The following is a 16,596-nucleotide window of genomic DNA, read 5'->3' as shown; positions in this document are numbered from 1 at the left end:
ATCTATAATTTAGAAGAACAATTCGTACTGACTGTCTTATTGCAGTATTGTATGTTGAATAATCACTGTACTATTTAACCAGTGCTTATAGTCACAGAAAGCCACTCCAGCTATTATATTAACCTAGTTTTATCGTAAGCATAACGGAGATCTACATGATGTATTTTCACCGTTTTATGTATTACATAACAAAGATTCCCTCGTTTGTAGTCTGCACATGCTGTTGTTTCACGTTTATCAATCAAAAACATTTTGTTGAAAGAGAAGGAAGAATAATATTAAATTAAACGAGACAAAATAATATTAACATAATTTTGATATGTTACACGAATCTTTTGTTTTATATTTTGTATTATTTTTTAAATAAGCAGAATATGAATTTTTTATACATTTGTAATTCAAAGTTTAGACAAAAGTATTATTAATTTCTAAAATAGAGTACTTTGAGAATGAATTATGTATAGTAAAATGTTAAATTATTCCAAAAATCTAATCTGTATCTCTTCTCGTGGCAATTTTTACTTTATCTTTTTGTGTAAAATCATTATCTTCGCGGTGTGGTACATTAAGCTGGTGGGACTCAGCTCATCTAACGTGTCTTACCGTGTTACTCAATGTTTTCGTTGAAACGAGACTGTTCAAATATCGTTGAATGACGGTCGAAAATGCGCTTTACGTGATGGTGGACGGTAAGCGACACGTGATGAAACTTATAATTTAACGAGAGACGACACGTTCCCAATACTCGACCGCGCGCGTTATTTTTCGCCCGCATTTAGTGAACACAGGGAGACGCGCCCTAGTTACGTGTGCGGATTCGTGGCGAGACAGAAAGACGGGGAGGGGGGCTAAGGGGAAGGGAGAAAGAGAGAGCACGTGAGTGAGTGAGTGAGTGAGTAAATGAAAATACGAGTATATCAAAACTTCAAAGCCAAGAATAACCGTCGTAATCACGTGCTGCCACTTCTGGTAAAACAGTTTTAAGTCCTGAGCCGAGCTGAGCCGGAGCCTGCGCCTGAATGAGGAAGAGACACGCGTAAGTGCGGCCGCACACGTACGTGTGCACATGTTCATTCAAACGCCGCGTCTCCCTCTCGGACGTAATTTTACGTATGTAAGCGAAATTCCCGGATAACGAGTATGTAATTTTCGGAACGGGAGACCACCATGAGATGAAATCCGAACTCCGAGCCGCCGCGAGTAACTCATTCGTGTATGTGCGGATTCTTCGCGTGTGCATGCGCGGGATTATGGCGCGAGAAAGAAATACATATATATTTATATATACACGCGCACATATTCACACATACATCGGGGTTAATTATCGTAGTGGAAAAGCGAGATAAACGCCGAAACTTTATTAACGACCGTGCGTTACGGCGCGCGTACTTACGGCTGAGCGCTTTAACCTTTCGAACTTCGTAAATACATCCTCGATAAAAGCATGCCGACAACTTGAAAAATTGATTTCGAACGGCCCAGGTGTTCGTGCGGCCCGGTGAACGCTAATATAATAATCGATAACTGCCGAGTAATTCACAGTGGGTCGCGAAATCGAGACAGTGGATCAGTGTCCGAGTCTGCAAATATTTAACGAATTTCAACAGGGTCTGCATTTGATCCCGGCGGTACTGTATACATACCTATGTTAGGCTACTTAAATCGAAGATAAATATTAGATTGGTTATATGCGAAATCGTGCTTTCTGAAGATTTCAGTTTTATGAAATGCTCTGGTATAAGGGTAGGTCTTGCGATAACCATGAAACGTATTTTAATCAGAAAACTTAATTATAATCAATATTAATTAATAATAATAATAAATACTTCTTTTCTTTATCTTGAAACCTGCAAGTGCCATAGCTTTCAATCTTCAGAATATTTCTAACAGCATTGTTGTAACGTTGAAGTAGTGTCAATTCCCCGACATTTATTTCTTAATTTTTCAAATTACACGAATTTTTATCCAGCTATGTCAGCTATGCCAGGTGCCGTTGCTCGAAATTGATTTCGATCGCAGTGTCGCGATCAGTAATTTAAGTTTTTAATTTTCTCTCGCGGGCTCGAGAGGAAGGGCAGAGAGAGAGAGAGAGAGAGAAAGTAAAGTGGCAAGGATGGCAAGGATGGCAAAGATGGCAAGGGTGGCCAATGCGGACGCACATAGGATTATTGCTCTTCAGCGTTTCTCGGCATTTCCGTTCCCTTCTTCTCCCGCGAGCGGCAGAACGCAGCCCGGGGGAGCTGATTCCCTGAAATTGATTCTCTCTCGTTCTCTCGAACCCACCATCTGTCGGCGGCATCCCCAAACGAAATAATCGACGAGATTAAGGCCTGCGGGACCGTGGTAGCACGGGCGATCGCGCGGCCGCGCTTTCTCCCTGCGCGACTCGCTTCTCTCTCTCTCTCTCTCTCTCTCGTCTTTTCTCAATAAAATCCGGGCACGTTTCGCGAGGATATTGTATCCTCGGACAAGACTCTTTTTCTTTTTCGTTCTCGTTTTCCCTTTATACCTGCGGTCGGAACCCTGGTCCGGCATGAACGTGTAATCACAACAATAATTTCCAGCGCCATCTTCGCCAATTCTTCTCGATGTTCTTCCTCTATCTCTGGGCCCGTCGTCTCCCTCGAGAAATGTGCGCGCCCGTTAGTCGAGGATTGTCAGAGCTAATCGATTTCTGCCGCGTGTTTTTTACCGTGCCGCGCAGTGCTCCACTCTCTCGATATCATTTTCATTAGGCCATAGAGCCGGCAGTCACGAAGCCCGAGTCGCGACGAGGGCACGTCTTCCTTGGGAATTTTTATGAAGTGTGACTTCCGGAATGAGAAAGTCGATCAACGAATCAATTAGATGCTTCAACTTACAATTTTTTACGCCAAATATTATCTTATTACAGAATATGCGTATATTCATGAACAAACTATACACAGCATGTGTTAAAATTATATTGGACGAGAAGATCAAGGAACGGTCCTCTAGCTTTGTGACACGCGATACTTTGATTAAAAGTGTAACTTTTACGTGTTACATTACATCGTAAAAGCATAACGGACGAGGCACGATAGGAACATGACCGGCCAAAAATGATTCTTTAAACTCTCCACTACATCCCTGAATTAAGTAATTCTCTAAAGTTCAATTAGCCTCTGACACGAGGGAGATATTATTTTAGAAGTAGTTTTTTATAGTTTAAATTTTTCATAAATTAACGCGTTTTGGTAACCATATACATTATATCTCGAATTTGTATATATAAATTATTCAAATTGAATATTTATACTAGTTTACGTGAGGCGGAGTTGTGTACTCCAGAAAGAATTATACTCTTCGAGTATATAGTGATAGTGTTTATCAGTCCCGTCGTTACGAAAAGGTTAAAGGTTAAAACTTTTATACAAAACAATACATGGAAAACAGGAAGTTGAAAATTGCGGCATTGGCTTCCGCGATATGATAATCTCAATAGAATTGTGACCACAGTTTCTTATATTAAATATTTCATATCAAATGTCGATGTCGACAAATTCCTATCGCTAACAGCGCTCGCATGCGAACGTATTGTAACGTAACGTATTGTGTGTACCGCGGTATGTATTGCGGTAACTGAGAAATGAACTTTTAAACCGCAGAACGTTGAACTTTCGATCGTATTCTCATGTGAAAAAAAAAAGATATGCTCAGCATACGCCTGATCAATCAGGCAGATACACAAGTCAAGGAAGTTGGTTGTCAGGTTTTAGCGGTAATTCAATTTTTTATATTTATGAGACGAGTTAATCTTCAATTTATCTGTTTGACGTGGAAGAATGGGAGGAAAAGCTTTTAAAAAGTTGTTGATAATGACACTTCTAAAATTGAATTATCCAAATAGCTGCGGAGAGACGAGTTTGAGATATTTTTTTTCTATTTTTACACTCAATCAGCTTAACTGAATAAACTAGTCAGTTATTATGCCGTTTACTATCGAATCGTAAGTATAATTGGACAGTGTTACGTACTTATAAATTTGATAATGTACAGAATTGATTAAAATGGGTTATAATCAGGGATGAATAATTGAGTTGACAAAGTGCAATTCAACATTTTGCTGCATTTTGCAGTAAACTACTACTGGATTATTTAAATCACTTTGGCATAACGTCATCCAATCGATGTGCCATTTCCAAATACGTAACGCAATCACTCTCTCTTTCTCTCCATTTCGAAATGTCGGTGAACAAATTTCCGAGATTGATCGGCGCAAAACGCTCAACTTCAAACCGACACATTTCGACTTCTCCGTAGAGAATATTTCCGGCCTTCCGATTTAACGGAATCTGTCATCAGTGACAGCTAGTGTCTCCCTTTGTGAGCGCGCGCGACAATCAAAAAATTGGCAATCGCGGTTTGGGGACGCTCGTCGATCCGCGACAATCGGCACGGCGGCGCGGCCGGCGGTTCACAATAAAAAAAAAAAAAAAAACGACAGATGAAAATGATTATTTCGCGGTGGTGGATTCATGGGTTCGGCCGTTCGCCCGGTGCCGCGCTATCGCGGTCATAAATACATCCAGGCGGAGGGATAGTCTGGTGCGGGTGGTCATTCTACTTCGTAATTTTATCGCTCCGTAAAATGACGCTAGATAGAGAGAAGCAGGTGCGGGGAGAGAGAAAGAGTGCACGGGACAGAGAGTATAAAACTAAAAAGCGCTATTACGACATACATAACTTCCGTAATATCGAGCATAAACACCGGGGACCGGCGGCGCGGCGCATGCGACTCCGGCTATGCCAACGCTCGAGTATGACCGAGATGAGATGAGATGAGATGAGATGAGGGGGGGGGGAAGGGGGAGGTAGGGTAGGAATGCGCATCCTTAATTCCCGCGACTACGTAAACATTAGCTGCTCGTAAGTTTGTTGTGCGCGGGGCGTCGAGTTTGCGCGTCCGCGCGAGCGTATATGAGTTATGCCTCGGGATAACGCTCGACATAAGCGCTACGTGTATGTATGCGGTACGTACGTAGGGTTGAAACCCGACGTCCAATTGCGTGTACCGTAGCCGGCGCGATGTAATATTCAGCTGCTGCAACAGTTCACTCGCCGAGCCCGGCTCTCTCGAGCTCGGTGGTAAGGGAGGTGAGGGGGAGGGGGTGTAGATATGTGCGCGCCCCTTTCTTTTTCACGGTCGCGTGGAGGAGGATGGAAAGATCGACGACGAACACGTGTGTGTTACGCCGGAAGCAGAAGAGTGACGAACAGCTTGCCTAAGCCTGTCTCTTACATTTTTCACGTTCCAATTTACGCGCCGGTGTGCATCACACGTGTCCGTTGGTGTCCCTTCCAACGAAATTTGTGTTTTTGAAAGAAAAATGTTTTCTACTCGATCTCTCTTTCTCCCTCAAGTGCAAAAAAAAAACCTTGTATACTACGCGAAACAATTGCTCCATCAGATGACTTTATACGTATATCGACTCGTATATCACCTATGAAATGTGAAAATGTGAAAATTTATGTGAACGTAAAATTAGATTTCGATACTGGGAGAAAGATACTTCTTCAATTTTGTAATTCTTTTTAAAACTATCACTGTGTATCTATGTTATTTTGGTATTATGTTCGCTCTAGAGTTACAAACTTCCTCTTTCTCTATTTTTTCCTCTGCGTCTGTCTTTGCGCCGCATTACCGTAATTGCGCCCACAGTCGTCCGTAGTTTCCAACGGGATTATTACGCTGCCCGAGTTTTCTTTCTTTTCCGGAAGTCTCCTACGATCGTTACGCGCGTGTAGCTATGCGTGACGGTTGCCGGACGGCAGACCGTAATAATAGCACTCACACACGATCATAGATGTCGTTTCTCGATCGGAAATTTAATCGTAATGATAATATCCTACTATTCAGAAGCTCCAATCAATTCTTGATTTCACAAACTCAACTGTTGAGAAGTAAACTATTGTGGGAGAAACGCATTTGCGATTGCTTTATCATTGCATTAATCAATTAATATAATGTACAAAATATATTGTTTAATAATATATATAATATATATATAACATTATTAATATAAATATTTTTTGTATAACATTAAATATTGGTAATTATTAATGCGATTGATTATATTGTAATTATTTACATAATAATTGATTTTTTTCTTCTTTCTGCTTCAATTATTAATACCTTAAAAAGGATAAGGGAGATAAAACAATAATGTTTTATGTACGTATATATATATTTATAAAAATTTATTATGTAAAGAATCAGATCTCTACTAAATATTTTAAATTTACACATTTTATAAATTATGTAAACATTTAAAATATGTATTTTGCAATATTTGTTTAGCTAAACGCATTTGAAGTTTATCTGGTAAATAATGCAGAAATTCATGCCGTATATTTTAAAAAGGGGGGAAATATTTGGTTTAATAAATAAGATTTCTTTACAATACGAGAGAAATCTGTTGTGTATTTTATTTTCAAAAAATTCAAATTGCTTTGAATAAAATATTATTTAGAGAAATATTGTGTGTAAAAATGTAATAAAAATTAAACATTGCAATATATTATTTACTGTACTTTTATTTATTGAACTTTTTATTAAAATAGAAATTTACAGTTGATACACAACTCGCAGAGTAATATTGATTGTAAAATTAAACTATTGCTTCCTTTTTTTTCTGTATCTTCGATTACAATTATTGAGTAGAAAGAGAAGGATATAAATATTTTGTACTATTATATATTGCATTTGATAAAATTCTATTTACTTCGTGAACATTATTTATTTAGAGAATTTCGTGAAAGAGAGAATATATTTCGATTTTTTTTTTTAGAACAGTCGTGAATATTTCATAAACTTGAAATGCAGCGTAGTGAGTTTTCCTTTTTTTCACACTCGTACACATGCATGTATACTACTAGTTTGGGAAAGAATTTTAAGCGGCTTTTTGCACAAAACTACGGATTTTCTTACCAGCCTTCAATCTTGGAAACGGTCCATTGTCAGTCTTGAAACACGGAAAGCAAACCGCGATGGGTGTCAAGGATAGGCTCGGAAAAGCGATTATTCCAGCTAAACCTAACCGACCTGGATAAAGAGTCCGGCACAGATTTTTTCTTAGATGCCGACGCCTTGTGTTGAGTCGCGTACAATAGATACCGTAGATCGTTTGTTTCGCGCGACAAGGTGTGGCGGCGGGACAAGAAAAATCTTCGTCAACAAACAGCCGACCTTCGAGAGCACGAACGGTCGCGTGAGATTTGCATGATCATAAGTCTCTGGATCCCTAAAAATTGGGCTGAAATTTATACGCGTCTCTTGCTCGAGCGCCTTTATCTTTTAGCGTGACGGATAAAAAAAAGAAGGTAACAGAGTGCCCGCCTGGCGTGCTCTAATCCACACGCAAGGAAAGGAAGCGACGGCGGCGTAACTAAGTAAGTGGATGGCTCGGAACATGTTTAGCATTTAACTCCTTATGCAGGATCTCCTTATATATATTTTACATATTTTCTTCTTGCTCCGCGCTCTAAATTTGCCCTTTGAAGTACTGGCATGTGGTTAGGATTCACTCTGTGTGTTATTTGAAATGCGCGAACAACACATCATTAACACTAAACGCTTATGAACGAAGATTGTAACGACAGTTTTTGGAATAACTTATTCGCAAAAGTTTAAATTGCATCCTCCATTGCTCCCTCCCTACCTCGCACGCGAGACGCACCCATTCGTGCAGCTTTTTTTTCCCGCCCTCGCGGAGTATAATCTTACAATAGTTTGAATGAAAAATTATTGCCCTAGTAAATTAATGAATGTTAAACACGTCGATGCCAGGTAAACCCGGCCAATTTCGCGTCCTCCGCCTCCCCTAATTACGCCGCTGGGAGGACGCGGAAAGTTTAAATTGTCCGTCGAGAACGGCGGCACGCAACGCCGCATATATAACGTTCATAAGAATCAACGCTGCGCGATTACACGGACCCACCTACTGACAGATTGCCTGCGTGGTCCGGCGCGGGCACCTGCTGTTCCATTTTTCCCGCCGATTCGCGCCGGGAACTATCATTTTCTTAACGATACCGAACGATACGCTCTACCGAACGATGGAGCGTAGAGAGAGAGACGACCCTCCGCCGAGCGTCGATATTTCGGAAACGGTGGGCCACTCGATAGCCAATTCATGAGACCTGGTGCTTTGCCCTGTATGATATTATCGGGTAAGAGCGGGGTATGATGCAGAAGAATAGATAGTCAAATAGCAGATGGGGGAGAAAAGTATCGGTGGTTTATCATCTATTAGGGTAACGTTTTAGTTCCGAATAGCATTCTCTACCTTTAAATCGAGCATCTTTGAATAAAGCAAAAAACTTGAGGTCTTCTTTTTTATTAAGGATGAATTAATATTATTCAAATTTACGCGATACTTATATTTTTCTTCATGTACGCAATATTTCTGTTTCAGATGCTGGCTGCCTCTAGTTTTGATTGATTTGGATACTCGCATCACGCTTCACTTCCATCACCTTCGGTTCGTAATTAACCTTAATTTTTATTGGTAATAAGTTCATAGATTGCATTGACATGGAGTGCTGAGTTAACTCTTTATTATCTGTTATCTACTGTTACGAATTTTATGAAATCATTTGTATGGTAGAAACCCAAATCAAACATTACAGATAGTGAGATGTTCTCAAGATATTTGTAGTATCAAACGTCAATATAGATATTCTGACTTTGATGGTGGACGATAACCGGTAGTCGTTTCCGGTGTTAAGCATCGATAGCCGACTCCATGACACGTTCTTCCTTCCCATTCTATCGAGTGTCTCCCGCGGGATAGCCACAAGCTTCTCTCTCTCTCTCTCTCTTGTTGCAGCCCGATTCCCTCCTAAATAATAATGTCTAGACGTCTTTACGTCGTCCCCGCGCGACGAATAGCTCTCGTGGCGAGAATAAAATTGGTCGTTTACGATAAACCTTGATCTCCCTCTAGGCTCCCCTACCCCCTTCCACCCTCTCCTACCCCATGTATCGCCATTCTCAGAAACAAGCGATTCGTTATTCCTCCGAATGAAACGCGAGGAGAATTTACGGTTCTGTGCGACGAAAGAAACCGATAAAAACGGCCAGGGAAGCGAAAAGAGGGAGAGTGGACTTAAGTACGTGCCTTTTTCGACGAACTGTTTAACGCGCGGCCGAATAACGCGAGCGGTCAGTACCCTGCTTTATGTATAAGGTGTCCCTAATGGCATTTTAGTGCCATTAAAATATTATTGATAAAAAATGTCACGAATTGAGTTTTTTAAATCTATTTTGTTAAAAACGATGAGCTAGTCTTAAATTAAAAAAACTGTATTTTCTATTAAAAGACTTAAGCAGGATTTGAATTTGAAAAAATTAATAATAGATACTTTTAATATTGCATAAAGTAACGACAAAATAAAAAGGGACATATTATTTTTAGAATTATGTCTTGAGAACAAAATTATTTTTTAAGTTCAAGCAAACTTTATCGAAACAAAAATTTTATTTGAAGTTTGTTGATCAAGAAATGGAAATTTGGAAATTGGAAAAATGCTGTTACCAATAAATGATATTCGATAAATGGAGATATCTTTTGATATTTTCTCTATAGAAAAAGTAATCAAGAAAGACAGAATAGAAAGATAGAATAGAAAGTCGAAATACAGAATACCGATGGTATCTGTATTTCATAAAATTAGATATTTTATTTTACTAGTGATGTTTACTATATGTATGTAATTCATAATTTGAATCTTATGTGCGTTCCAATAATAGAAAAAGTATTAGAAAGTTAACTATCGTCTATTTAAAACTTTCAAATTTCTCTAAAAGGAAACGACGATCATGGTCTATTCGCTGTCTCTCTACAAAGTCTACAATATCCATCTCATCTGATATTCTCTTATCTTCTCTTCTTTAGAATACTTTTTGATAGGTTTGGGACACCCTATATATTCCATATATCCGGAGCGATGGCCACGTACAACGTCGGTGCGTAGGGTCTGCCTTCCGCTTTCTGATTGGCCATAGTGGCTGCCATCGATTTTTCTCATGTGTATGTATCAAGATATGTAAATATGGCTTATGCTATACATGATGCCACGGCACTGTATCGTCGTCTTGGTGCGTCCAAGAGGAGATCGTGAATTAGAGGTGCGGGGGATAACGTGTTCATCGTTCCGACGAAACGTTATTTGTCCAACGCGGCTCGTTTATATTTAAATGAACGGTTGATTTTATATTGTACCACCTTGCGCACCTCTTTCTGGGCTTCTCCCGGATGCATCCTGTGGTGCGCTCCCGATATATATCGGATACAAAGAGCGACTACTGGTCCTCGGAATTTTAACGCGATGAGCGAGCGAGTGAAAGAGAGAGAGAGAGAAAGAGAAAGAGCGCGCGCATTTTCAGCCGCGTAGGAGAAATGGACACAGGAGTATTGTAACGTGCTCGAGAGAGCTACACTCTTTTTTGTTAGCTTTTCGATTCACGATAAAACCTGGAGCTTGAAAAGTCGAACTAAACATTTAAATATTGAACGGTCATTCTACGTGTCCATTGGAGAGTAACTATCGCGAGTTATTTTCGAAATTAACTCACGAAACGCACACAAATTCATTTTGAAAATCGATTTCTATTATTCCCTTTTAAGTCAAATGCAGTTTATTATTATTCATACAGTTTGAACAGCTCGTCATTATTATTATCAATTTATTATCTTAAGCGTAGGATAAATGAATTGAAGAAAAAGTCGATGGAGAGTAAATTATTGTAGAAATGTTCTGACATTTAATAGAACTGGTATTTTTCAGTATATATTCCAATTTTAATGAAATTTAAACTGTCGGTAGAAACGTTCTGTATTTTCTCTCGCGATATTATATATATGTGGTCCATTATTTTATATCCTTTAGTTGTGGTTGCAGAGTTGCCACGTGAGCAAAGCCAAACTCGCACTCTATGTGGAGGAAGAAGGTAATTAAAAACGAGTGTAAAGACCGAGTTGTAGGTTAAAAAACGGCCCTTTATACCAAGCTAATGAATTACCGCTTTAAAAAGTAAAACCTTCGAATTGACGTGTAGCACTTCGGGCGTGCTAACACGGCATTGTACTCGTGAATACAAAGACAATTGCGTTGTGGATCAGAACGACGAGGATTGATTTATCGGCGACATTACAATTCGTGAAATTATTTGACTCGGGCGTATGCAGGGTATGTTGGTACGTTGGCGTCGTAGAAGTTGCGTGTCGAGATAGATGGGGAATTTATCAGAAGATTCAATTGTAGGAGGCGGGTGTCGTTGATCGGGCTATCAATTTTAAACGCAATCCGCGTAGTGCGATATACATCCGAGAAATCGAATTCGAAACTGCAGACCTTTACTCAATATTTATATCGCCATCCATTTATTAATGTCTCTTTAAATTGTGCATCTATTATAAATTCCTCTGTGGCAATATTTCCAGTATTTTCGAAGCTATTATCGCTTTCTGAGGAATGCTGTTGATCGCGCGATATGACATAGCAAAAATCTTTTAACTTAAATAAAAAATTAAAGAATTTATAGAAAACAATTGTTGTTGTAATATAAATATGTAATTGACATGTAATTGTAAGTACGCAAAACGATAGTAAGTACAAACAAAAATAATTATAAATTAAAATTGAGATGTCTGTGTAATCAAAATTAATAAATTCTATAATTATAGAATTTATACTATTCATATTATTATGTATACGTATAGGTTGTAGAAAAGAAAGATGAGATTAAAAAATGGAAAATGAATTATTTATTTCTATAAAAGCAAGTGTAATCAAGTTCATTTACATATTACAAAGAAAATATGATGATATGAAAATGTGATGAATGTCCTTGGCACTCGTATTGAATATCCAGTCTATAATTCATGGGAATTCCCGGCAAATGTCCAATGAGCTCGCCGAAAATCCACACATTAATCAATCTACAAAAAACAAGTGGCGCATATCACATTTGTAAAATAAACGTTTATTTTTTTTTTTTTTTTTTTTTTTTAGTTACCCTTTTCGTACGTCATAAATTCTCATGTCTTTTTCGTGACTGCGGAGGTAGTTAATGCAATGTTTATCATCATCTCGGAAATTAGCCTTTGAAGTCAAAAATAGTTCATCCTACATTATCGAATCAATCATAGTCCATTACCTCAATAGCGTAACAGTTACATGATGGGTCGTTCGTTGTTGTTGGATTCATTACAGCTAGGTCTCCTTCACTGTTTTCTTTGCGGATCGTTGTTTGTTTGACAATCAAGCTGTTTGTCCACTCTGAACTGTCTTCCGTATACAAATATATTTTAGAATGTTATCATAATACAGGTCTTGTATCCTTTGATGATTTTATAATTGACGTTTTTCTCTTTGCAAAAGTTTAAAGACCAAATTACGTTAAGCATTAATGTTTAACATAAAATTTCATGAAATTTACGCATTATGCGCTTGTTTAAAAACATATATTTAATCCTTATTACATGAAAATTTTGCTTTTATTTTAACAGAATTTAAGTTAAAATTTAATTACGATTTTAACTGAAAATCTATTTAATCAAAGGGAGAAAATTAGATACAATTTTTTGTTAAAAAAATATTTAAAATTTAATGTAATTGAAATGATTGCTAACAATGTATATGTACATATAAATATATATTTCATTAACAGTAGCTCTGTAAGGGAAAATATGATAATATATGTGATTGTATTATTCGTTGAATAGTGTGAGAGACATGCATTTCTCAACGCTTGGATAGTTGAATTCACGTGGGGTTTTTTTTTTCGAAGTTAGAGTTGGTGGCTATTTGATGCTTCATTCCTATTTTTCGGGAAAAATGATATCTTGCCAACGATTACTCATCTCCTTCTCTCCCTCTTTCTTTTGTATCTAGAATGCATTCTCGAATCGCGACAAGCATGCATCCTGCTGCGAATATGTATGTTTCACCCAACAACGGCTTCTTCGATTATGTAAACGGTGCGATAAATTACGCGGGGTGCCTGTCGTCTCAACATGACGCGACGAGAAACGAGATAGATACGCGATTAGCTTCCTCGGGTCTTCGCGAGTCTCTTTGCGAATCTCTCGGGGATTTTACTCCATCGCGTTCGCCTACGTGCAATTGAATGCTATTAATTAAATTAAATCTCGGAGTCAAGCTCCTAGAAACACATATGGTTTAGAAATAGATTTTGACTTGAATATTTTAATTTCAATGATTCTTTCATTAACCTAAAAATAATCTTTCCTTTTTAATGTGATATCAATAGAACTGTGTTCTTAAATACAAAGAGAACATTTTGTAGAAGTGGAAGAATAAGATCTTACAAGATTGACGATTATAATTGCAATTCGATTTCCTCTTTTTTTTAAAGAGATCTCTTAAAAAGAGAATGTTCTTAAAATTTGAGGAAATAATATTTAGCGTTTAATTGTGTTTAATTTCTTAGAAGTGAGTTAAATCGTCGTTGCACTGAACTCAGTCAGTTATTAATGTTGCAATTAGTTTCGAAAGATCTTCCATTTTAAGTGGATAAACAATAAGGACAGGACAAACAGCGTTAATCGCTCTTCTTAACGTAGAGCATCTAGCGCGTTTATTCTAAGAGACAGCGACTATGAGACAAGAGGGTGACGCATGGAGCCCGGGCCATTGTTCTACCTACTCGAGGTCCGACGACACATTTAGGATGACTAAGCTGGCACTGCACATCGGGTACACTTTCACCTGTAGGTCTCTCCTTTATATTCAAGGGAAGACAGCGGACCCAAAGGGGGCGGGAAGAAGACGGGTGAATCCGAATAATCTAAAAAATACATCGAGCATGCATCGGGGAATTGCCTGGACACACCGACGCATACCTAGTAACTCTATTTTCTTCCTTACAAGTTCTCGAGCGATATAGTAACTGTGGAATTATTACTGTAGATATTACTCACAAGGACACACAGAAATTCTTGAGAGTCTTGAAAATCTTACGAGAGATATATTAACAAATATAAAAGGTTCTAAAGCTCTATGAAAGTCTTGATAATTTTTAAACATTAAAATCTTTTTATGAATAGAACTCCGTATGTAATTTTGTTAATCAATCTGTAATACAGATTAAAGTAAATAAATTTAGGAGATTCTTATATCATTAAGTACTAAGCACCGTCGTTATGTGTAAATATATGTATATTCGAGCAAATTTATTATCTTAATCGGATATAAATGTAGATCATAAATTTTAAGCGAAAATTAAATTTTCACATAAAACTCAAGTTTTGGGGACAGAGAGATACGATGGTCTGTGCCATAAATAGTGTAATATATGCGAAGTCGAAATTAATTTTATTTTATCTAAAGCAATTTTTTAAATATTTAACAAAAAGCTTTTATCGCAAATATGTATAGACAATTGCTGCAACGTCCGACGCGTTTGTGCAAAAATCAAATTTTTAAAACTCTATCGATTTCGGTCTTTCACATTATCGTACATTCTCCTATTAACTTCAGGAGTTGAATATATTAACGCTTTAAGCTTTCCGAGGATTCCTATCTGTGACTAATATCCGGAATGATTCGTCGTATTTACGAGACGACTTAAGACGCTCGTTAGCTCATCGCCGCGCATACCGCATACGTAGAAACGAGGAGCAAGAAGAAGCGAGCGGAGCCCACCGTAGGTATAGTACCGCGAATGGGTCTTTAATTCGTGTCGAGGGACCATCGAAGTCTCGTTCCGACGACCGGACGTCTTTTCTCCTAGCTCGGGGGACCGCGAGCAAGAAACGCTCGCACCGGCCGAGCAGCAACGAGCGAGCGATCGTGATATAGCAAATGTTTGAAATGACTTCTAACAAGGGAAGGATCCCGACGGGTTATGTACACACGCGGATGCGGTATCTTCTCACAAACACGCATATGTAAGCGCGGCTGTGTATGTGTGTGCACGCGCGCACGCCTGGGTACTTTGATTGAGGGACGATGCAAAGGTCCGAAAGGCCAGCGAAAGGGCAGGCGAAAGGGAGCGAGAGAGACAGAACGATTGGACAGGTAGATAGGTAGATAGACAGACAGATAGTAAATAGAGAGAAAGAGAGAGAAAGATGGAAGGGAAATAAAAGAATGAAGACCGGTAGATATGTCGGCTTTTTAATTGCTCTCTTTGATTCCGTTTCCTTTTTGGCGATTGAATGGTCCACTCTGCGAGGCTCTACCGCGAACTTTGATGGCCCACGTATCGTGATTAGTGTCAAGTGATCCTCGCACTCATTTCGTAGAGTCGCGTTTCCATACGGTGACGGTAGATGGATGGATGGATGGATGGATGCCTGGCTGACTGGATGAATAGACAGATGAATGGATGGATAGATAGATGGCGGCATAGCGGTATTAAAAATCCTGCCGTTAGGCTTTATCAAAAGCAAAAGCGCGACGATTCTCGCATGAGCGAGCGATTCGCATCTTATGAGCGAGCCCACGTTAAAGTTCAGAAAATTCTCGATATTTCCCCTTTGAATCTGAGAATGGATAAAATCGTTTCGTCATGACCTGATATGCTTTCACGTGCGGCCGCGGTTGCGTTAAGAGTCACGAAAAATCATTCCTTCAGTTATTTTCGTTTCTCTCTTTAAAAACTGCGGTAATGGCATAGAGATGAACGAGATCATTTTTATTCGCAACTCTGAATAGTACAATGGCATATATAATAGTGGTACAGTAGTATACACGTCTGTTATGCTAAATTCGTATGTATTAAATGCATAGATGCGCAATATTTCAAGAATAACGCACGGCACCATCTCTGCAAATTGTAAACGGAAGAAGAATTTCTCGTTGGAGAAGACTATCGATTTTGCAATAAGCCATAAAGTATTCCGCGACATTACATAAAACTCGGGTTACATAAATTTTTTGGAAAACCACTACGAATACTGAAGTAGGTACAGCAGTTTTTGCAAAGAAATGACCTGATCCTAATCACATCACCGGATGCAAATTCTAAGTGATAGGCGGAAATATTTAATAAAGAATTACGCTCGGTAAATGCGCACAAAGCGAACATAGCCTGACCTCCTTAAATTACTCCCGATGCTGATACGGGCTTTTTCCCGTTCTCTGTGACTTCATTAAATTTTGCAGTCGCGGTAAAATGCACGCTTTGCTCCTTCTCTTTCTCTTTCTCGGAACGGCTTGTCTCTCTCTCCTGGCCACGGAGAGAGAGAGAGAGAGAGAGTAAGAGGACGCGCTCGCTGAAGGAGTGTTCGAGGAGGATGAAAGTAGGAAACGAATTACTACGGAAAGGCACTACGTCGAATTGATGCGGGATGAGGGAAAACGTAATTATATGCGCGGAGTAGTCGACTCGTAGTTATCGGAACAGAGTATCTCTCTCTCTCTCTCTCTCTCTCTCTCTCTCTCTCTCTCTCTCTCTGTCTCTTTTCTCAGTACACCCGAGCTCTGTATTATCCTGAGTCTAATCAATTGTCAGCGCGGGTAAACTACCGTTTGCGATTACGCTCGGCGGCGCGATTCGTCAATGAGAACTTTCCGTATAGCTTGATTTCCTTATATTCTCTCTGC

General features: G+C 38.9%; 1 protein-coding gene across 1 annotated transcript in view; it reads left to right on the top strand.

The window, feature by feature from the left end:
* The window catches only part of LOC105830188, a 128,791-nt gene that overhangs the window by 40,102 nt on the left and 72,093 nt on the right, over positions 1–16,596 (top strand). Inside the window, exon 2 of the mRNA XM_028189306.2 lies at positions 8,436–8,501. The gene's annotated coding sequence lies outside the window, so the exon portion shown is untranslated. The remainder of the gene's footprint in view (positions 1–8,435; positions 8,502–16,596) is intronic.

The sequence above is a fragment of the Monomorium pharaonis genome, chromosome 4, assembly GCF_013373865.1.
Source record: "Monomorium pharaonis isolate MP-MQ-018 chromosome 4, ASM1337386v2, whole genome shotgun sequence".
NCBI classification, from domain to species: domain Eukaryota; kingdom Metazoa; phylum Arthropoda; class Insecta; order Hymenoptera; family Formicidae; genus Monomorium; species Monomorium pharaonis.
Note: the sequence above shows the minus strand (reverse complement) of the source record. Positions and strands in the feature narration are given on the sequence as shown.